At 38.4% G+C, this 23,482-nt stretch overlaps 1 protein-coding gene across 1 annotated transcript in view; it reads left to right on the top strand.

Annotated features, from left to right (window-relative positions):
• Positions 1-972: 972 nt before the first annotated feature.
• LOC149615988 (N-acetylglucosamine transporter UNC93A-like) overlaps positions 973-23,482 on the top strand; it is a 46,570-nt gene continuing 24,060 nt past the window's right edge. Inside the window, exon 1 of the mRNA XM_089856769.1 lies at positions 973-1,814. The gene's annotated coding sequence lies outside the window, so the exon portion shown is untranslated. The remainder of the gene's footprint in view (positions 1,815-23,482) is intronic.

Raw genomic sequence — 23,482 nt, 5'->3', positions numbered from 1 at the left:
TGTGAAATTACCGTAATTTAAGGGGATAAATTACCGTTCTATAGGTAATTTATGGTAATTCATAATTGCAAGCTTCTATTAAACCTGGGATAGATTTAATTTTAGAAGTAGGAATGGAGAACGGTTAATATTTGCTTCAGTCCGACTCATAGCCCAGTATAGAGCCCCTCCCTCCAACACGTAACGAAAAGTTTAAATTATCTTATTGGCTCACTTAAACTACGTTTTGATGAAGTTGTTGACGGGGACGGCGAAAAATACGTAATTCCTTTTTACATCTGTCGCTATGACCCGCCTCTTCTTTCAGAAGGGAGGTCCGGGACTTTGACGCGCGCCCACTTTACTCTGTTCTCCATTCCTGCTTCTAAAATTAAATCTATCCCTGATTAAACCAACTTGAATTGTAAGCACTTTACAAGTAATTTAGGTGCTTTAAACAGCGTAAACGAGTGGGAAATTAAAAAATAAGCTAATTTTTATAGTCTCTGGCCTAGCAGTCTAGTACACTTCAAAAAGGCTTTGACACTGAGCCCCAAAATTTGGAAACTGTTTCGTTATTTACCTTTGTAAAATTATGGTATGGGCTCATCCGTAAAATACTCTGGACAATCTTAACTTGTAACAAGAAGTCATATCTAGTTTATTAGCGAGAAGATAAATTCGCGCCACATTTCCAGCTTTATCTCCAGTCCAAACGTAGGTCCGGAGTTAATCCCCGCCTCTAAATTACAACCAGCATCTCATTGGTTCTTGAAAACTCGCGTCAGCGCGACGCGAATGACAACGAAAATTACAGTCATATTTTCCGACTGAGGAGAGGCGAAATAGCCTGGCTTCCTTTTATTCCCCCCTTGTATTTTGAAAGGGAGACTGGGACTATGGCGCGCGAATACTTCTGCATCTTAAACCTTCTCCCTAATAAACTAGATATCACTTATTGCTTGAAAACAGTGCCTCTTGTGGCAAACAAAATGGAGATAGAAGTTACATTTTCGACTCCCAAAGAACATCCCCTTTAATTTACTACAAACTGATCATAAACACCCATGATATGTTAGCATCTCGAGCTTTTTAATGACGTAAATAATATTAATTAGGTGTTCGAAATTAACCTGAGGTGTTCAACGTTTGACCCTCTGTACGACGGACTGTAGTCAGGTTTCCAACTATATCGTCTCTCCTACAAAGTCAAAGAGAACCAACCATCTCTTTCTCTAGTCCCACTCTAGAAGGCGCTCGAACCCAAAACGTTCCCATATCCCATCTTTTCAACGAAGGCGCCAGCGTGTCTGTCTTTCCGGTACAGCCTCGTAGCTTTACCAGTAAGCAAACCCATGCTTTCTCCAGCAGGAGAGACTTTCCGGTTTTTGGTTACCATGGCAACCTCAAACAAACCTCACGCGCATTGGCACGAGATCTTTCGTGCACAGTCAGCGACGTTCTCTTATAGTCGCTGTGTAGTATATGTTTTTGGTGTGGCCTGACCAGTCAGAGAGTGAAGGAGAGACTTTGGACGCGCGCGTGTTTGGACAGTTACTCTGACAGGACTCACCAGGAGTGTGCTGCTTGGCGCGCTTCATTTCCCGCCAAGAGGTTAACAGCTCTCTCTCTCTCTCTCACACACACACTCTTTTGTAAAACGTTGTGAACGATTTGACGGCCGCAATTGTTTCGCGGCTAAGACACATTACTCCCTAAGTCTAAGATAGAGAGAGACTTCACAGAAGAAAACTTGAGTCGAAAGGAACTACTGTCTACTTTGATCTTCGGAGAAAAAACTGCATAAAATAGATGTTTCCATATTTATGAGTATGGTAAGTACCAATTTTTCTTTGGTACTTTGTTAATGGGTTGGTTAATTAGGGGTATTTTATCGACGAGTTCTTTTAACTTACTCTGTTAATAGAGTAGAATGCTTGTGCGGTGTTAAGGTAATTACGTTTATTGCTAGCTCAATACATTTTGCCTCTGAACCAACCATTGTAGCTGAGTTTTATGTGAAACGATTAGAAAATCCTTCAATTAGTGGAATCTTTGGTACAATTAATAGATTAAATAGGAAAGAACTAACTGCCACCGTTTTCGAAAATGGTCTCGTATTTAAACCAAAAACTGCACAGCTCTTCTATAGCGTATAATATACGTTTACGCAGAATGTCAATCGTATATGTTGTGGCAGTTATCACGTCATTTAAGTTTGGTTACATTTTTCGCCGCCATTTTTGAATATGTCCACTAATTAAAACCAAATTTTATACAGCTTTACCATAGAATATATTGTACCAGTATAGAAAATTTCATTGGAATTGGTTGAAATTTACAGCAGTTATCACGTTTTTAAAATTAAGTTACGTTTTTGAGGCGCCATTTTGGAAGATGGCCGCCAACTAAAACTGAATTTAATATAATTTTATAATAGAATATAATGAACCCGTATACAAAATTTCAGGCGAATCAGTTGAAATTTACAGTAGTTATCAAGTTATTAAAATTTGGTTTCGTTTTTGGGCCGCCATTTTGGAAGATGGCTGCCAATTAAAACCAAACGCTATGCAGCTTTACTATAAAATATAATGAAGCAGTGCGCAAAATTCCAGTCGAATCGGTTGAAATTTACAGTAGTTCTCACGTTTTTAAAATGAAGTTAGGTTTTTAAGGCGCCATTTTGGAAGATGGGCGCCAATTAAAACCAGACTGTATACAACTTTACTCAAGAATATAATGAAGCAATATACAAAATTTCAGTCGAATAGGTTGATATTTACGCCAGATATCGTGTCGAGAGTACACATTTTCCCACACTATTGGTAACAAAAATTTCAAATCTAACTGCGTCACTGTGTAACTAAGTAGTATTGCCATGCTGGTAGTTAGTTGGCTTATCATAATTAGGAAAATATTAATAAACTTGTCCTAAAAGTCCACTAATTAAATCAATCGCAAATCGAATGAAACTCGGGCCAAGTTCTCTATTCCTAACTCGTTTAATCTTACATTTAGTCCTAAGGCTACGTAACCTCGTTATAGGCGCTGCTTTGGGCTGTACCTTAAGTTAACCTTATTCCGATTCCCAAGAGACAAGTACTGAGTAGCTGAGGAACCCAATATCAACTAACATCCGAAGAAACCAATACCAAGTTATCCAACCAGTAGCTTTCAGTTATTTGCGTTAGGATGGAAGATATGTAGGTTTTGGAACTGATGATTAGTGATGCCGCGAATATTGATTTTGCCGAATACCGAATACCGAATATTCGGCCATGCTCTCGGCCGAAGCACCGAATATTCGGCCACCGAATATTCGGGCGTGAGATATGTGCAACTCGCGCGAAACCGGTTATGAGCTGTAACCCGTTCCGCGAAATACGTACATCCCCCGCACGGACCGCAATGGGACAGGTCTCATCATGAAAGAAGAAGGGTATGGAATGGTGAGGTGATTAGGCAGACGGCTACGCGAAATGTAGGGTCGCGTGGGATTTAACAGCGTGGGAAATAAGGCGGTGGCACAGGGCAAATGACCAGTTTAAAAATTGCCCGGACCAGTTTAAAAATTAAATCGGAGGGGGTTAGTGGTCCACAGGACCACTAAGAAAATTCAATGGTTTCCAGAGTCCAGACATTAGCTTATATATTTTAATCATCCACTTCTTCAATTTAGCAGACGATGGGCCCTGGTCAGTGGTCATGGACCAGTTTATTTATTCCAGGCCAGAGGGGTCGCTGGCCCAATGTCCAGTTTAAAAATATTCCTTATTTCCCACACTGCATGGGAAAACTCTCCTCTCCTCTCGGCACTAGCTGTAACGCGATTACTGCTCTGCGCAACATTGGCGCGCAAGCAGAGAGAGGGATACACTGTTTAGATCCGCTCTTTACCGCCTCTGCTACAGCGCGCCTGCGCGGAAGCTTTCAACATTGGTGATAAACTCGGGAAGGAGGGAATTAAAAGGGGGAAGTTACGATTTTTCAACGCGCTCTCTTTAACACTATAGGACCCGTCTATAGCATCTTTAGGTTTTTGGTTCATTTGCGAGTAGATCGTCTCACTATATGCTTTTTTTTATTCTTCACAACTTACCAATGGTAGATTATAAATATGAAAGTAAAAATTGTTATTGAAAAAATAATTTTTGAGTAATTTTTCCGTTTTTTTCCTTCATGATTGGAGATTCGGTATTCGGCCGAATATTACGAATTATTCGGCCGAATACCGAATACGAAAAAAATGGCCGAATAGGCCGTATACCGAATAGTAACCGAATATTCGTGGCATCACTACTGATGATGTAAGCTGATATCCTTAGAAACCATAAGATTGGTATGAAGGCAAGATGAAGATACTTCAATAGTAATTTTTCCCTTGACTACACTATTTTAGAAATAGTTCGTTTTAATGCAAGTCCGGGCTGTGGTTTAGTTTAAAATAGTGCCACTAGATGCTCCCACAATCGAGGGGCGGAGTTCACTGTCTCTCTAAGTTTGGCATAGGCTAGTTTTAGCTCCGCCCATGTTCATAGACGAGTCCTAATTGGCTCCTGCCTTTGGCAAGGTACAATTTGTGTGTAGAAGATCAGATAGGGGTGCCAGAGGAACCGACAGTGGCTTCAAACGTTTTCCAAAAAAGTATGGCCAATCCAAAGACGATAAATAGGGCTTCAGAGTTACCAGTCCTTTTGTTTTAAACTAAACTTAGATAAGACCTTTTAATTAAACACTTACCATCAGTACCAAATAGACTACTGGTAGCTGTGAATTTATCGCATTAAGAATATGTACAGTCAGAGTACCGATCTGCTGATCGTCGATATTTTTAAACTAGGACCAAATCGTATTTTAGTACAAGCAAAGAAGAATATGATCCCATTTCTTGCAGCAAAAGTAATTACAAATTGCCATCCTCGAAAAAAATTCCCAACCGTACCGTACCTTAATCCGTCTTATCATGAATTTACTTAATATTACCATGAATAAGATCGTCATTCTTTAAAGAAGAGTTCAATTGCGTACGTTCTTGGTATTACCAGGGATAGATTTAATTTTAGAAGTAGGAATGGAGAACAGAGTAATCTGTTCGCGCGTCAAAGTCCCGGACCAAGTGGAAGGGGGGTATGAAAGAAGAGGCGGGTCATAGCCACAGAGGTAAAAAGGAATTACTTATTTTTCGCTGTATCCGCCAGCAACATCATCAAAACGTAGTTTAAGTGAGCCAATAAGATCATTTAAAATTTTCATTACGTGTTGGAAGGAGGGGCTCTATACCGGGATATGAGTCGGACTGAAGTAAATACTAACCATTATCCATTCCTGCTTCTAAAATTAAATCTATCCCTGGTATTACCATAAGACGTTGAGTAATCATGGGAAGCCCGTACCGCCCACCCAAAAATGGACCGAAACCGAAATGAAAAAAAAAAAAAAAGAATTCTAACCTCAAAGCTGCATGCACGGCTGTTACCTTACCATCCTTACCTGTCCACCAAAATTGAAATCTGCCTCCAACCTCTGTGACCCCTTCCACGTTACCTACGGTTCTCGTGTGGCCCTAGGCAACTTTGTATGCTTATTTAGTGCAAGGAGAGATGAAAAAAACCCTGGTGGGTTATTATTCTTTTTGCCTTGTACCAGCCTTACCATAAGTTCATAAGCAACGTTCAACATAAGTTTGTTAATCTCTGGTCGTGACAAACTGGAGCTTGTAATTTTGAAGTGAGTGTGTGAGGTAGGTCATAGATTCGAGTGGTAAAGCGAGAGAGGCCTGGTGAGGCGCTGCTGTCAAAGGCTTAGTAATACAGACTAAATAGGAACTTAAGATGGACTGCAAAATTAACCAACGAGTGTAGGACTTCAATTCTCGCGTCGTTCTCCCTCGAACTAGCTCTCAGTAAAGCAAGTAGTCCACTAAGCCTTGTGAAACTGTATTGTTAACGTAACTTCACCTATTCAAATACGATCAAAACGCCATCTGATAACGTTTCTTAAGCGATGCTTTCGGACTAAGGTAATGGGCGCCCTCTTTCGGATGATTTACGAATTTTAAACGGTAACGATACGGTTTCGCAAGGCTAAGTGGACTACTTGCTTAAAAGTCTCTAGCATTACGAAGTATAGGTATTGTCATACTTATGGAAGGAACATATCTTATCAACTTATGCCTTACCTTTCTAGAAAATAACACCGTTGCACCAAGATTAATTTTTCTGCGATCAATTTCTCAAAGTGCTATATTTAGATCTGTCATGAATTTATTCATTAACATGAATAATTAACAGACCTCTTACTGGGCGTTAGAAGGACCGTATTTAGTGGTAGCATAGCCAACTCGAATACTGCGTTCGTCCAACATATAGCTAGAGCAACTTGCGTATGTGATAATGCTAGACATGCAAAATTTAAATAATTCCTAGATTTTGCAATCATTTGAAATCATTTCTGTGAAGCCAGGAATCAATTTATTTAGATTATGCAGTCCTGAATCATAAGTTTATAAGATATATTTCATAAGTATGACGCTACCCATACTTCCTAAATCTAGAGACTTACTGAGAGCTAGTTCGAGGGAGAACGACGCGAGAATTGATTGCCTACACTCGGTTAAATTGCAGGACTTCCATCTTCTCCTATTTAGTCTGTACTAAGCCTTTGACAGCAGCGCCTCACCAGACCTCTCTCGCTTTACCTCCTCGAATCTATGACCTACCTCACTCACTTCAAAATTATAAGCTCCAGTTTGTAACCAGTGACAAGCTTTTATTGAACACATATTTTGAACTTATGCAGCAATGAATAAAAAAACTAGCACGTGTAAGGTCAAATTTTACCTTTCTTAGCCTGCAAGTCAGTATAGATACACCTGCCTTCACGGTAAAGGTAAAGAATTTTTTTCTCCTATGCTAATGCTAACGTCATGGAATGATCCCATTCTATATCTTGAAATTTCTCCAAGACATTCCTCTAATGACGTACCCATATTACCTTCCATGAAATATCGCGTTCGCTATACAAAAATTTTATAATATATCCCTCCGCGTAACTTTGCCTTCTGGTGAAAAGTTAAATAGAAATCTCCTTGGGAATAGATTTTTTTTTAATAATAGAAATTCTTATTACCCGCTTTGAAAACTTGAAACGGTTCCCCTGCTTCCGAAATTTTTTATTGTTCAAGCATGAATATTAAAGAGCTGGAATTATCTTTTGAAAAATGAGAAAATTAAGCCTTTGCTGATTCTTTTTTCTTCATGCCTTTTCTTTGGAATAGCCCTGAGGGTTCAGACATATTTTTGGTTTAATTTGCGACAATGAGTGAGAGTCATTTAAATTTCATGAAGTTCTGTCTACTTTATATAAAGGCAAGAAGCAATATCTAGTTTACTAGGGAGAAGACATAAGACGTACGCCTAAGTATTCCCGCGCAATAGTCCCAGTCCCCCTTTCTAAATACAGGGGGGGACGTAAAAGGAGGCCGGGCTATTTCGCCTCTCCTCAGTCGGAAAATATGTAATTTACAGGGGGGGACGTAAAAGGAGGCCGGGCTATTTCGCCTCTCCTCAGTCGGAAAATATGTAATTTTCGTCATTCGCGTCGCGCTGACGTGGGTTTTCAAGAACCAATGAGATGTTTGTTGTAAATTAGAGGCGGGGATTAACTCCGGGCCTATGTTTGGACCGAAGATAAAGCTTGAAATTTGGCGAATTTATACCTTCTCCCTAGTAAACTAGATATCTCTTCTTGATAAAGGTTTAGAAGAAATTGAAAATAAGGACTTGATTAAAATGTTCTTTTTTAAAACCCTAGACGTTTTGAGTAGGTTATTTGTTCATAAAATGTAGGTTTATCTGAAGTATATAATACATCTTTTCTTCGAGAGAAGTGTACTTGCACAAGTATTGAGAAAATACAGAGTGGCCTGCTTCTCCTATTATCCCCTTCTGGTAATAATAATAATACTTCTAAAGTTTTTGACCCATAGCAGAAGTAATATAAGAAACATCCCTACGGGAGGGAAGTATACAAGACGCCATAGGCATAACGTTAAAACACGCGAGATATTACTTTTGCCCATAGCAGAAGTAATATAAGAAACCTCCCTACGGGAGGGAAGTATGCAAGACGCCATAGGCATAACGTTAAAACACGCGAGACATCCTCGAACCGCCAAATACCATATTCAGACACTATTGCTCATGGACAAGGTACGGTCCTTTGATATGGTCGTTGGAAAGAGGAAAAAGCGCTTCAAACTAGTGTAGTCTGCTTAGCCGTCTGTCGTAAAGAAATAGAAGATTCCTGATTTTGGTAATAAATATTCACATACGGTTATTTCGAAACGAAAATACCTATGAAAATCCTATAATCGAGTCACTGCCTGTTTATTAATGATTGATTATCATCCAAATCTAAAAATGCTGCATGAATTATTTCATTGGAAAAGTTTAAAATGACAATGAGTCTGTGAAATTGACTTAACTTAAGCAGCCGACGCAATCGCGAGATCAGAGAATGTATTCCTACGCTCTACGCGGCGCGGCCCTATTTTTTAAGCTTTGTTTACGGCCGTATAAGTGCGCGGGGACATTCGCGGTACGAGGATGTATCGGGAAAAATTCGCCTATGTATACTTTCCTCCCGAAGGGAGGTTTCTTATATTACTTTTGCCCATAGTTATGTTTATACATTACAGTTTTCCTAATTAAGTTTGCCATAATTTGCAAACTTTACAATATTTTTAGTTTGAAAGTAGGCCATTTCTGAACGATATGTCTATGGTTTTAAGTAGGGCATTTCTGTTCGTACTCTGAGTCCTATGGCTAGTTATAAGACGCACCGCGTCTTGTACAGTCCTTCTAAATTAAAGTTAGGGCCAACTTCGGAATAATGATGATAACATCTCGCCTTGAATTACTAAACTCGACCAATTACTGGCATTGAATACAAAACGCAATGGCTGATTTTACCTGTAGATAGATGGTCAGTACCTAGGACAAGTAAGATGGGAATGGAAGTTGGGTTGCAATTGTCAACTTAACTGTTGACACTATATTTTGCCGTTCGACCCACTGTTTTCCAGTTAAGATTTTCAAGTATTTTACTTCATTTTTAATAATGAAACTAATTAAGACGTGATAACTCAAAATCATTATCCCGGACTTCAAAATATATTTCCCAAAGTACATTATACCCCTTTAATTTATGCCAGACATAACAAAAACACCCTGTATATACGGCAGATCCAAGATATCCTTTAGCGCAGGCGCAAAAACGTGAGACTGAAACGTCAACCCCTATTCCTTCTTAGTTCAGTTGAAGAGGTACTCCTTCAGTGTCGCTATTTTGGCTAAGGTCATCTTGGTCTCTGCTGGAAGCATGTACAGTACCAACATGCCCTGGCTAAGGTCATCTTGGTCTCTGCTGGAAGCATGTACAGTACCAACATGCCCTGGCTAAGGTCATCTTGGTTTCGAATGAAAACATGTGCAGTACCAACATACCCTGGCTAAGGTCATCTTGGTCTCCGCTGTAAGCATGTACAGTACCAACATGCCCTGGCTAATGCCATCTTGGTTTCGGATGAAACATGTGCAGTACCAACATGCCTATCAGAGCATGCGCGAAAACCACCTATCCCTTCTTAGTTCATTTTAAAAGGGGACCCATTCAGAGCAGGGTATGCCAGTCCCTGCTTGACGTCATAGCTCCTGGGTACAACTGTGTTTTAGTTTTAATGGGCCATCATGAGGATTCCACGGTGGCAAAAGTCATTACGGACAGCCGCTATTGTTGGCTCGCATACAAATGAGCGAAACCCTGAGGGCGAATGGGAACTTACCATAGGTGGTTAGGCTTAGCAAAGTCTTTCACCTCCAGACGTTTGGTCATTTCTCAGAGGGACATTACAGCTAGACCACACTGCTCTTTCATTAACGTTTTCCTCGGATATATACGACCCTGTAAGTAAGTTAGCCTACGCCCACGCGAGACTAAATTCGCGCGCCTTATCTGATCCAAACATCAAAGCTTATTTTTGGACACGCTTTTCCTCGCCTACGGGTTTTATTATACATAACATAAGTTTATAAGATATGTTCTGTTCCATAAGTATTACGCTTCCTATACTTCGTAATGCTAGAGACTTACAGCTCGATCTAGTTCTAGCGAGAAAGGCAAGCGAGAATTGAGTAACTGCACTCCATCTTGCTTTCAGGCTGTACCAAGAAGTGATATCTAGTTTACTAGGGAGATGATTTAATTCGCCGCGATTCTAGCTTTATATCCAGTCCAAACGTAGACCCGGAGTTAACCCCCGCCTCTAATTTACAACCAGCATCTCATTGGTTCTTGAAAACTCACGTCAGCGCGACGCGAATGACGAAAATTACATATTTTCCGACTGAGGAGAGGCGAAATAGCCCGGTCTCCTTTTACTTCCCCCCTTGTATTTTGAAAGGGGGACTGGGACTATGGCGCTCGAATACTTAGGCATCTTATACCTTCTCCCCTAATAAACTTGATATCACTTCTTGGCTGTACTAAGCCTTTGACAACAGCGCCTCACCAGGTCTTCCTCGCTACCTACCTCACTCATTTTAAACAAGCTCCAGTTTGTAACCAGTGACAAACTTATGGTGAACATATCTTATGAACATAAGAATTTATAAGTAACTTACTATGAATAAGTTTGCCTGCACTACTTAACGTAATGGATAATTCGCTAAGAGAGTTTCGTTCCCATGTACAGTGACACTCAAAATAAGTGTTAAGCGAGTTTAGCGACTACACAGACATGAACGTAAGCTAGTCTGAATGCGCCTTTCTGTATTATAAAGCCGTTCAAAATTCAGTGACTGCCATATTGCCATGGGGGAATTCCGAATGCAATTTACTCCCAAATATTTCAAGTCAGAGAATGAAAAAGCTTTAAAATTGCTTTTACATCCTGGAATAATATATAACCTTACCTTTCATATATATTTTTATCTTGCAAACGGTGGAAAACTGCGTGCGTTTATCGGCTTCCATCGAAAAATAGCGTAAAATTTTCATCTAGGCCTAAGCCTAGCTTTAGCCGAATTGAGGCGTGCTAAGGCTCGCTTTTGCATTTCCTATGTAAACATTTAATCAGAGAAAATAGTATATACTGGATTAGAAGTCAGCGGTAAAATAGCCTGGTATTGGTCAAGCACTATGTAACGTCTGTGCTGTACACATACCATACAATGTTGTTGCGTCTTAACCCGATATAAAGCAGGCTATAGGGAGTGGGCAAAGGGGTGAAAATCTCCCCTACTAAGCGTCAGACCCTCACTTAGTCAATTAGAAGCCTTCCCCCACTAGCCTCTGGGAAGCTTGCCGCCATTTTGGTGGAAAAGGGAGGAGCCATCTTAAGCCACACCCCTCTGGTAGCTCCCTATTGCAGAAGTAAATAGGGGAAGTACGTATTAAAGGGGGTTTTGATAGGCGTCGAGTTATAGGTGTTTTTTTCGTGCGTAACAAGGCTTGCGTTTTTGGCCGGAAGTCGCGGATGAATACATTTCCCCGAAACTATTTTCTCTTCGTCTGTATAGAGTAATTTCTTTCTCATGTATGGCAGCGTGTTATAACCCTCTATCTCTTACCTTAGTGATATCCCTCCATCTGAGGGAAAATAGTATTCTCTCTTACAAAATGGCCCCAACCAATGTTGAGGATACACAGTTTACTCCGCCTCTCTACAGAAATTATTCTATATGTGTAACGATTTTAGTTAGCTTTAAAACCGTGTGGTGGCGCGTTTTCAGAAAATTTCTCTCTCGAAAACTTGCCTCTCTCTGCTTAAGCTGTGGATACGTACTTCCTCCTATTTACTTCTGGTACTACGTCATAACCGGAAATGTAAAAAGAACGTTTTTGGGTGCGGTAACAACAATGGACTCTATTTTCTATTCCTATACTATATTTTCTATGATTTAATGGAGGGATTTTCGTTGAGGGCAAATATTTCGTTTTCAAAATGAAATACCCGTCTAAAATACCGGTACATCTTTCAATCGATAATGAATTCGTGATATGCTGGAGTGTGTATTGAAAGTGTACCGGTTGCTAACCTGTAGTCAGGTATTTAAATTAATTTAGAATACCATACTTTAATTTTTTATGTGGTGATCAGCAAAGACTTTAATTAGGGCTTCAACTAGTTAACTGTCCACGAAATTTGGTTCGTAATGTGACTATTGTCTCAAGCCATATCTTAATTTACGTCTTTGTGGAGTTTGTGGTCCACATACCGCCAGGATGTCCTATCTTTAATAAAACCCTGCTCTATTCTACCCCGATTTTTGTAAATTATCTATTATCCTTGAATAACACCAGGGATAGATTTAATTTTAGAAGCAGAAATGGAGAAGAGGGTAATCTGGGTGCGCGTCAAAGTCTCGGACCCCCTTCCACGGGACAGGGGGTATAAAAGAAGAGGCGGGTCACAGCGACAGAGATAAAAATTAATTACTAAATTATTTTTCGCCGTCCCCGTCAGCAACGTCATCAAAACGTAGTTTAAGTGAGCAGCCAATAAGATAATTTAAACTTTTCGTTACGTGTTGGAGGGAGGGGCTCTATACTGAAGTAAATACTAACCGTTCTCCATTCCCACTTCTAAAATTAAATCTATCCCTGATAACAGTTACACCATGAGTGTTTTGGGAAAATTTCGGTCACCAGGCAGTGATGGTTTATACTCTGAACAGACGTTTCTTTATACAAAAACCTCATTTCGAAGTGAACCTTAATTACGCTGAAAGTCCTTTTAGCCTGGGCATGGAGGAATAATTAAAAAGATTACCCTAATGTATGGCCAAAGTTTGGTTGGCTAACTGGGCTTCTTTCTCTTTAAATCTTTGCCCGAATCCCCGTCCAGGAAATCCGATATATACTTTCTAGAAAAGGGGTTTCAAAAGTTGAAATCCGATTTTAGCCTTTAATCCTTTTGCTTTGTTTATACGTGGCCTAGATAAAATCTTAAATGTAGCTGTGTAACCCTTTTAAGTGAAAAATTCTGGTCAAGTAATGTCCAAAGTTTCAGAGGATAAATTTATGGAAAACTGTTAAAGGTGGGTAACATAAGTTCATAAGATATCTTCCTTCCATAAGTTTGTTAATATCTGGTCATGACAAACTGGAGCTTGTAATTTTGAAGTGTGTGAGCTAGGTCATAGATTCGAGGTAAAGCGAGGCACTCCTGGTGAGGCGCTGTCAAAGGCTTAGTACAGACGGCTTGACGCATAGTAAGTTCTCAAACCCGGCCCTCAAAACCGAATTCATAGAAATTAACGTGGGATATGTGGGATCACAATGATTCTAATGAGGGATAGGTTTAATTTTAAAAGCAGGAATGGAGAACAGAGTAATGTGGGCGCGCCAAAGTCCCACACCCCCTTCCCACGGAACGGGGGGTATGAAAGAAGAGGCGGGTTATAGCGACAGAGGTAAAAAGGAATTACGTATTTTTCGCCTTCCGCGTCAGCAACGTCATCAAAACGTAGTTTAAGTGAGCCAATAAGATAATTTAAACTTTTCGTTACGTGTTAGAGGGAGGGGCTCTATACTGGGCTATGAGTCAGACTGAAGTAAATAATAATCGTTCTTCATTCCTACTTCTAAAATTACTTCTATCTATCCCTGTTCCAATGCAGATATAAAATCCAAATTCATTTGCAATTGAATGATTTTTTTTTCTAAAAAATAGAAATTTTGATTTTAAGTCTTTTCAGGATTCTAACTCTCGACTTTCGTAACTTCTAATCAGATTTCCATTGAAATTCATTTAACAGGATTAAAAAAGTGGTATTGATCTCTTTTTCCTTTGGACTTAAATTACGTAACTGTATACATATATCTGCCTATTTCTCTAATGGGGAAATTGTAAAGGCTTCGAAAGCTAATTGAAATGGCAATCATGGCCCAGTTCTCTCTCTCTTTTTTTTCTTTATCCCCTCTTGATTTCTTTTTCTTTTCAATGATCCTGGAATCCTATTAAAATTGGAAGGGGGGGCAAGAGAGAGAGAGAGAGACAGACAGACAGACAGGAATGTAGGATTGGGAAGGTGTATAGGTTTTAAAGGTAAAGTTCAGGAAACGTAACATTGTACCTTTAATGAACAACCTCTTTCTAAATATAAAAGGAATTAAATATTAAAATTAAAATAAAATGAATTATCTCTTATTACAATTTTCTAATTAGTACATTTAATTAGTCTTAAAAATAATCAAGGACTACTGCACCACCCGCCATTGCTTTAGTGGCCTCTGCTAAAATGAACCTTTTACCCCTAAAGGGATTGGTTGAATTCTCACAGGCTGAGAGAGGTTAGGGTAAGAGGTTCTGGCTGGTGCATGCCACAGTAGACCTTGATAGTTTTTAAAACTAATTAAATGCTAATTACCATATTGTAATAAGAGATAGTTTATTTTTATTTTATTTTAATATTTAATTACTTTTATATTTAGAAAGGTATAATCAGGGATAGATTTAATTTTAGAAGCCGGAATGGAGAACAGAGTAATCAAAGACGCGGACCCCCTTTTCACGGGACGGAGGGGGTGGATATGAAAGAAGAGGCGGGTCATAGCGACAGAGGTAAAAAATAATTACGTATTTTTCACCGTCCCTGTCAGTAACGTCATCAAAACGTAGTTTAAGTGAGCAGCCAATAAGATAAGTTAAACTTTTCGTTACGTGTTGGAGGGAGGGGCTCTATAATGGGCTATGAATCGGAATAACTGAAGTAAATACTAACCGTTCTCCATTCCTACTTCTAAAATTAAATCTATCCCTAATGTAATGTTATGTTACCTTAACTTTTCCTTTAGGATTGATTGTCAAATGCTTGAACAGCACTTTCTAGTTTTCAGCAGTAATAAGTATATTTGGAAGTTTTCTCGATGACGCTGCTGTAACGTTTGATTCCGGGAAATTTTTGCTTCCATATAATAAACGATATCAATTTTTGCACGTCTAGGCGATTGTAGAGATTCGCCGTGTTAATATAAGTTCATTACCGTAAGTCTTAATCGAGTACCGTTTATACGTCTTCAGAAGTAGAGACTGATTTGTGTTGTTAATATAAGTCTACTAGAAAAAGGCCGTTCTTTCAAGGTATAATGTTATGTTACCCGAACGTTTTCCTTTAAATGTCATCACATAACCTTTGAATTAAGGTTCTGTAGACTGCAGAAAGCATTGGAGACTTACGATCATAAGCTTATAGCATTAAGAACAGGAGTTATTGGAAATCCAAGAATTTCTGCTTACTGGACGAATTAAATCAAGCAGAAGTTTGACAGTAGTTTAAAATAGAGTTTACCAATTTTTCCTCAGAAGTGCTAATACTAAACCATGGCTTCTCTAAGTTCTTATTCTACCAAGAATTTTAATTAATATAAATGCCCAAAGCTCCAAGTTGCAAACGATAAAAAAGGATATCCTACGTCTAAGTTCCGGGTAAAGATATCCAATTTTAAAATAATGAGTATTTGGGATTCGTGGCTTGGTTGGTATACATGGACAACAACGGGGAGGGATTGAGTCCTTCTTCCGGTTTCAACACACCGGAACTTCGGAGAGAAGAGCGGAAGTTGATCGATTTTTAGCTTCCGTATTAGACAATGGATTTACGTTGCATCTTTCTACACCACGGCTTAGTGTAAATTTCTGATCGAGGACTTTTCACCGCGTGTGATATGAGATGTCGATTAAACTAAAGTTTTCTTAACATATACTTCTTTCATCTAAATTCTTGCCTCACCTTGAAGGATAATAACACCTCTAACCTTATGATCCAACTAGCTGTTACCCGCGGCGTCCTTCGCGTGCAGTAATAATTTCCATCAAAATGGTATAAAGAATGGGCAGATTTTACTGATGAATAATATTTTTGTAGCACCGTAGGAGCGAAGGCACTCGGCGTTGCCCGTCAGCACGTCGGAACATTTTTTATTACTTTTCATGCGGAAATTATTCCATAAAGAAGGGTTTTCTTAATTTCTGGCCGCCATTTATAAAGATGGCAACAAATTGAACCCGAAAGACCATTCATCCCGTCTATAGGTTAAAGGAAACCAGTCGACTAAATATTTGCGAAATCGGTTGAAACGCGCGGACTTTGATGCATAGAGAAGATTTTTTACATTTCTGGGCGCCATTTATTAAGATGGCGGCGGATTGGAAAAATCTTTCTTAGTACGTGCCTATTACTTATGAGTAATGTTCCTGCAAAGTTTCAGCCTTCTAGGGCTAGCTTTTTTGGCTGGGCGTTGATTATCAGTCAGTTAGTCAGTCAAGACTTTGATTTATATAGATAAAGATTTAATTTGGATAACGTCTTGTTGATTCACTTCTGACCTGAAGCTACAGTAGCTAAGATTTCGTGGAAAGACAAGACATGAAGTTTCATCGTAAACTCTTGGAAAATCTTTCCTGATATAACATTGTTATGAAAGACAGAATACAAGCCTAAATCCGCTTAAAAATGATTGAAGGATCACTTGAATTTTAAAACTATGCAAGGAAATTGAGTTTCGACTCGAGTTAGGCCCAACAGCGTTGCGTTAGACTTAGCATGTCCTGGGCCATAGGGAATCGCGTCATCGCATGTCATATTTCATTGTTTAACAACGAAGACCTAAAGTAACAAGTATTTGACGTGACAGGTTTTATAATGGGGATAACTTGGTTTTAAAACCGCCTCGTAACTTTCATGGTGGTATATTTTGGCTGAAAAGTTTTATAGTTGAATTTCATAGCCTAGATCTTGAAATTTGATTAGAGGTGAAAGGTCAGGAACAATTTATCATAACTGAAGGTGAATGCCTGTTGGCTGCGTTATTTTAGTCTTGTAAATTCTTAAAGCTTCTCTAAGAAGGTGGTGAAACTTCAAAGTGTTGAGAATAGTTTACTTTCGAAATTTAATCAAAAATAAGTTAACTGAAAGTTTCATAATTGTACTGTACCGAACTTAAAGTCGTGTTACAGTTTAGAAATTTCACTAAGAGCTATAGTCTTTAATATTTATTTTTCTTTGAATTATTTTATCATAAATTATGGCACTGTGTACGTTTTGCTCACTGTTTACAATCTGCAATAAATAAAGAACCAAAATAGTTTGTTGTTTAATGCAAGATAATAAACATCTTAAAAAATGGTTAATACAGTCAAATGGTTAATACGTTTTACGGCGGAAAGGGCACGAGGCGAGGCTTGGCCCATTTTTGTACATGTCAATGTTTTTCATAGGATGGTTAATATAATCGAAGTAGAAGGGTTAATATAATGGTTAATGCAATTAAGTTAAAAGCGTTAATATAATGGTTAATGTAACTAAATTAAAAGGTTTCATATAATGGCTAATATAACCGAAGTAGAAGGGTTAATGTAATGGTTAATATAACCGAAGTAGAAGGGTTAATATAATGGTTATTATAACAGAATTTAAATGGTTAATACAACCATTTATATTTGGAATATAACTATCAGTATCACAACTATATTAAAACATCGTTAATACAACTGGTATTAATTATATTTGGGATTTTCTGTTAACACGTCACGTTAATCTTTGCATAAACATCATTACACTACTAGAGTTTATAATTGAAAGTTTACCAGCTTCAATATGTATTGAATGCCAACAATGTATTAAGAACGTACTAGGTCTATGTGAAGACCCTAATCTATAAAAGCTTATATCTACCTGGCGGTTTATATCTATAGAGAGACATAGCGTCTCGTCAACTAACCCACCTCCAGGTCTAGCCTACATCTAGATGTAATGCCCATTGAGATCAGGTGGTGGGAAAATGGGACCTCACCCAAGGGCGTGGGTCCTTAATAGTGTACGGTCCTTTGAAGTCAAGTCTCAAGGTAGGATCAAGAAGCGATATCTAGTTTACTAGGGAGAAGGTATAAATTGGCCACGTTTCTAGCTTTATCTCCAGTCCAAACGTAGGTCCGGAGTTAATCCCCGCCGCCTCTAAATTACAACCAGCATCTTATTGGTTCTTGAAAACTCACGTCAGGGCGACGCAAATGACGAAAGTTACAGTCATATTTTCCGTCCGAGGAGTGGCAAAATAGCCCGGCCTCCTTTTATTTCCGCCCTTGTATTTTGAAAGGGGGGACTGGGACTATGGCGCGCGAATACTTAGGCATCTTAAACCATCTCCCTAGTAAACTAGATATCGCTTCTTGGTAGGATATTAATAGAATTTCCCATCTAAGCTATATATCTGAAAAGAGAAGAAAGAACTAGGGATTAATATGAGATATCGATTCATAAAGACGCTTAAACATTTAAAAGGGATGTCAAATACTTAAGTAGAACCTCATTAAAAATTCATTAAAGTTTTATGGAGTTTGGGAGTTATAGTTGATATCAGGAATAAGTAGAGTCAGAAGTATATAATACTTCTCTATGAGAGAAGTGTACCACCACAAAGCGGGATGGGTAGGGTAATTGTAACATGATTCTTCCCCAGCAGCGTTGCCAGATTGAAAAAACCAAATTATGGTATTCTCGCTCCAAAATTATTGAATTCTTGGCAAAATTATGGTACGGCTGGTAAAGCCCTTTTAGGCATAGCGTGATCATGTGGGCTATGTTCAAGGACGTGCTAGCCGCCTTCCTATCCTACCCTATCATCCATCCTTGCCGTGAGACCTCTATTGGGTTTCGTCTCGCAGCTTCCAAGAAGTAGTATACAATAAATTTCTAGGAATAGTATTTACGGTACACCTTGAAAAATTATTGAAAATATGGTACTAACAGTAAAATTATTGAATTTATGGTACTATTTAAAAAATTATTGAATTTATGGTACCAAATATCAAAATTATTGAATTTATGGTACCAAATATCAAAATTATTGTGTTTTTGCGTACCATAATGGTACATAGTAGAAAATATGGTACACTGTGAATTTCGAGGTGAAATTATGGTACTGTACCATAATTATGGTACATCTGGCAACGCTGTTCCCCAGCTACATCCCTTAACATTTATTATAGCAAGGTTACTAAACCAAATCACGCACATACGCCATTTTAAATAGTTCCCTCATCATTTACTATATCTATTAGCGCTGCTTAACTATTTGCCAAGGCGCATGCGCTTGTGGATTTGAAACCCCTTAAATTTATTTAAGAAACTGAAAGAAAATTATTTCCAGTTTAATGAAGGGGCCATCGTTAAAACACTCAAATCATAACTCGAAAACAGTGTCCCTTAGGTCAAACAAAATGGAGATAGAATTTACATTTTCAACTCAAAGAACATCCCCCTTAATTTATGGCAGACTTATCAGAAACACCCTGCATATAAAAATATCCACCTGGGGCGCTTATTTAGGCCTTGAAGAGAATAATGCATTCAGAGCGTTACTAACAGACAGATTAAGCTTCTGATCCCTTCGGATTTTTTTTCCTATTAAAATTTTGAAGGTATTTTCCTGGGCCCCATATCCATTAAAATTTTCCTTTTTATTTTTAGGCGTGGTATTAGCTAGGGGTTACTCAGTCCTTTCAGAGGGGTTATTCACTACAACTCAATATACACCTAAATTCACAGGCTGCCGATTAAAAATTTCACCAGTGTTTGTCTCCTCTCCATTATCGTTTAGATCTCAATAATCAAAATAAATGAGTCACTTCATAAATCGATTCTTATACGTTCAATATGTGTTTCCAATGACAAAATTTTATTGCTACGAAGTTTATCATTGTGTATTAGTCCGAGATATCCTTATCTATATTGCGAGGTTATCTTGAACAAAACTGAAAGTATAGTAAGAAAAGTGTAGGGGAAATCGGTCGTCTGTATCGGTCAAGCTATACAGGCCTTCCTTTGTCAGCCATTACGTTTGACAAATCGGACTCATTCTTCCGGCTCTTCTCTATCGGTGTAGCCGTATCTCGCGGCGTTTATCTAGGAAGCGATTTGTCTAACTTAATGCGGGGGGATTCAACCCGGTTCCATAAATTCTGTACCTGAACGCACTGTCTCTTGTGGCTGTGTATGGACTGAAGATAAGATTTTGGGTTTTGTTTTTGCAAGGCGAGGTTTATACGTTCCGCCTCATTTTAAAACCTATTTCAATACAACATTCGTAATCTACTTGAAATTGTTCCCTTTGGGTTGCCTTTTCTTTCTTTTTTTTTTTGGACACCATTTTGAAAGGTGGACACCCAAGAACAACACATATCTTGTATAGATTGTTAAGCAGTTAAATAAATATCAGTCAAAACTGAATTATTGGTTAAAGCGGTTGAAATATACAGTCGTTATTCCATTGGTATATTTTGGTTACCTTTTTGAGCGCCATTTTAAAAAATGGCGGATGGTATTTTCAAATAAAATACCGTGCAGTTCATCTACATGATATGGTGAAGCATTTTATTGGATATAAGTCCAAGCGGTTGAAATTTACAGTTGTTATTCCATTGGGATATTTTGGTTGCTTTTGAGCGCCATTTTACAAAATGGCGGATATTATATTCAAATATAAAACAGCACAGTCCGTCTACAGAGTATAGTGAACCAATATATTGAATATCAGTCAAAGAGGTTAAAATTTACAAACGCTATAATATTTAGATATTTTGGTCACTCTTTTGAGCGCCATTTTAAAAAATGGTGGATGACACATTCAAATAAAAGACCGTACAGACCGTCTACAGGTTATAGTGAACCAATTATTGAATATCAGTCAAAGCGGTTGAAATTTACAGTCGTTATTCCATTTGGATATTTTGGTTACTTTTTTGAGCGCCATTTTAAAAAATGGCGGATTTTATATTCAAATATAAAACCGCGCAGTCCGTCTACAGGGTATAGTGAACCAAGATATTGAATATCAGTCAAATCGGTTGAAATTTACAGTCATTATTCCATTTGGATATTTTAGTTACATTTTCGAGCGCCATTTTACAAAATGGCGGATGACATATTAAAATAAAAACCGTACAGTTCATATATAGGACATAGTGAACCAGTATATTAAATATCAGTCAAATCTGTTGAATCACACAGAAATTATTCAACAAAGAAGGTTTCTTTGCATTTCTGACCACCATTGTTCAAGATGGCCACGGATTCTATATAAAAAGAAAACTTAATTATTACATCCCAGTAAAGCTAGTTTCAGCTTCCTAGATAAATCGATTTAGTCTTCGCGTTGATAAATCAATCAGTCAGAACTTGCTTATTCAGATTAAAACCTTGAATATAAATTTCACCAGAAAAAAAGGGCAACTCATCATCGAATAGAATCTCGCGAAAACAAACTAGCCATTTTTCAAATTTTGAAAGAAAAAGAGGGAAACTGAATTTTCCCAATTAGAATAAAAAGGAAGGAAGAAAAAATACTGTGTTTACTCCTTTAAAGAAGAGATCCTTTGTAAATAAGAAATTTCAAACAAAAATGGGATCCAGTTGAGTGCTCATTTTACTGGATCGAAAATTTTAGAGTCATTAGTTTGCTTTATAACAACTAAGCCTCGGTCTTCTCTGTCGGCCTAGGCCTGGGCGTAAGCCTTGGCTAGAAATGGAAGGCAGATTACAAATTGAGTGATGAAAGATATTATTTTCCTGACGTTTCGGGAGCGTTTTCTAATTTCTCTAGAGACCAATTTTCATAGTTTAGAGTCAAAACATTGTATCTTTCTTTGGTAGCTAAAACCATGTGTAATTATGGCGAATTACAAATCAAATGTGGTTCGGACCGGAAGTAAATATTTGCGCGGGAAATGCAGTCGCTTTTCGGAATTCCTTCTACTGTTGTGATTGGCGAAGCCTCTCGTATATCATAACATCTTTAATAATAAAACAGTAGGAATTTTATTGGAATTAAAATTTGGAGCAATATAAGGTTTCCGAACTTACTAATTAAATAAATAATTAGTTACAAATTAGAGCTTGGGGGATCTTTTAATAATTATTTATGTAAATTTAATAATTTTATAATTATTTTCAGACCAATGGCAAATAATAAACAATATCTGCAATCAGGAATATATACAGCTTATAGGAATAATTGTGACCCCATATTTCCCATGTGTGTCTTTTGTAGGCCGGGCTTTAGAACTTACTACCCATCATCACGCCTAATAATTCTAATGGCGTCTTTCTGTCGTTTCATTAGTTGGTAGCAACGCTAGTTCCTAAGCGCATGCAAAGTGCAACATTCAGCGAGATAGATTATAAATTCGCGAGATATTAGTCTAGCTAGCTCCTCCCACAAAATCCGCCTAGATACGTTGAGAGAAAATGGATGTAACACAATTATTCTTATTAGCTGTATGCATTCCCGCTACAATTAATCATGAAACAGCCCACGTTATGAGTTAGACTTCAGTTTAGGATACGAGCGTACCATACCTATGGTTATATTATCAGACTGATTTGAAATTTACGTTGTTTTTGCTTTCAAAAGGGTTATTTTCATCCTGGACACGACCCATCATCACTTGTACCACATTTTATAACCGTCGACATCCCTCGTATATATTTTCGCCCGCTATCCAATTATTCAATATTTTTAATTGATCGGCGCTCTCAAAGTTTAAGAGGTACTCTAGCCATACCGGGGGGAAACCTTTCTTCAGGGGTAAGGGCTTGCAAACCTCATTAAACGAAGATGAGTTTTCAAAATATTTTCCAGAAAAAGGGGGCCACTAGGTACTTCAACTTTATTAGTTTGTGCATGAATATATTATTATTTCTGAAATAATATTGAGCTAAGAGGAAACTAAAGAGGCTTCAAGTTCAACAAGCATTTATCCAGAAAGAAAATTATCAATAGACCACTCCAATAAATCAAATATCGACTCCTGTGGCCCCCCTAACATTCTGGCTGATGTTGTACTCACGAATGTTACCTTTCCAAAGGCAGACGCCAATCAAAACTCCTCCATGCACGGGGCGGAGCTAAAACTAGCCTTTGCTAAGCTTAGAGCGGGCTAGTCAACTCCACCCTTGGATTATGGGAGCATCTAGTGGCATTTGTTTAAACAAAACCACAACCGAAAACTACACTCCATGGTGTCCCTTGTGGCAAAATTGTCATAGAACAATTTTGACTCAAAATCGCCCATAGCACCCACTATACTTCGACACTACCACCATTTTTGGATCACCCTTTAGATCTCTTCATCAGTAAGCCAAATTATCATATAATGCATGCACGGGGCGGAGCTAAAACTAGCCTTTGCTAAGCTTAGAGCGGGCTAGTCAACTCCACCCCTCGACTATGGGAGCATCTAGTGGCATTTATTTAAATTAAACCACAGCTGAGACTTACTTTAAGTCCAGATGAGAAGCAAACACAACAGGGGCGGGGAGTTCTTGGGTTATTTCCCACTTGCCAAGAAGCATGCACCGCTGGAGGGCAGCGCAAGTTGACTAGTCTCCCATCCCACGTGCAGTGAACGCTTGGACTCCATCTGGCGTTGCCTCTCTAG

Source organism: Phalangium opilio, unplaced genomic scaffold (genome assembly GCF_054372755.1).
Source record: "Phalangium opilio isolate 3A_F unplaced genomic scaffold, DU_Popi_V2 ptg000217l_1, whole genome shotgun sequence".
NCBI lineage: Eukaryota > Metazoa > Arthropoda > Arachnida > Opiliones > Phalangiidae > Phalangium > Phalangium opilio.
The sequence above is the reverse complement of the archived record's forward strand: the minus strand, read 5'-3'. Positions and strand labels throughout refer to the sequence as shown.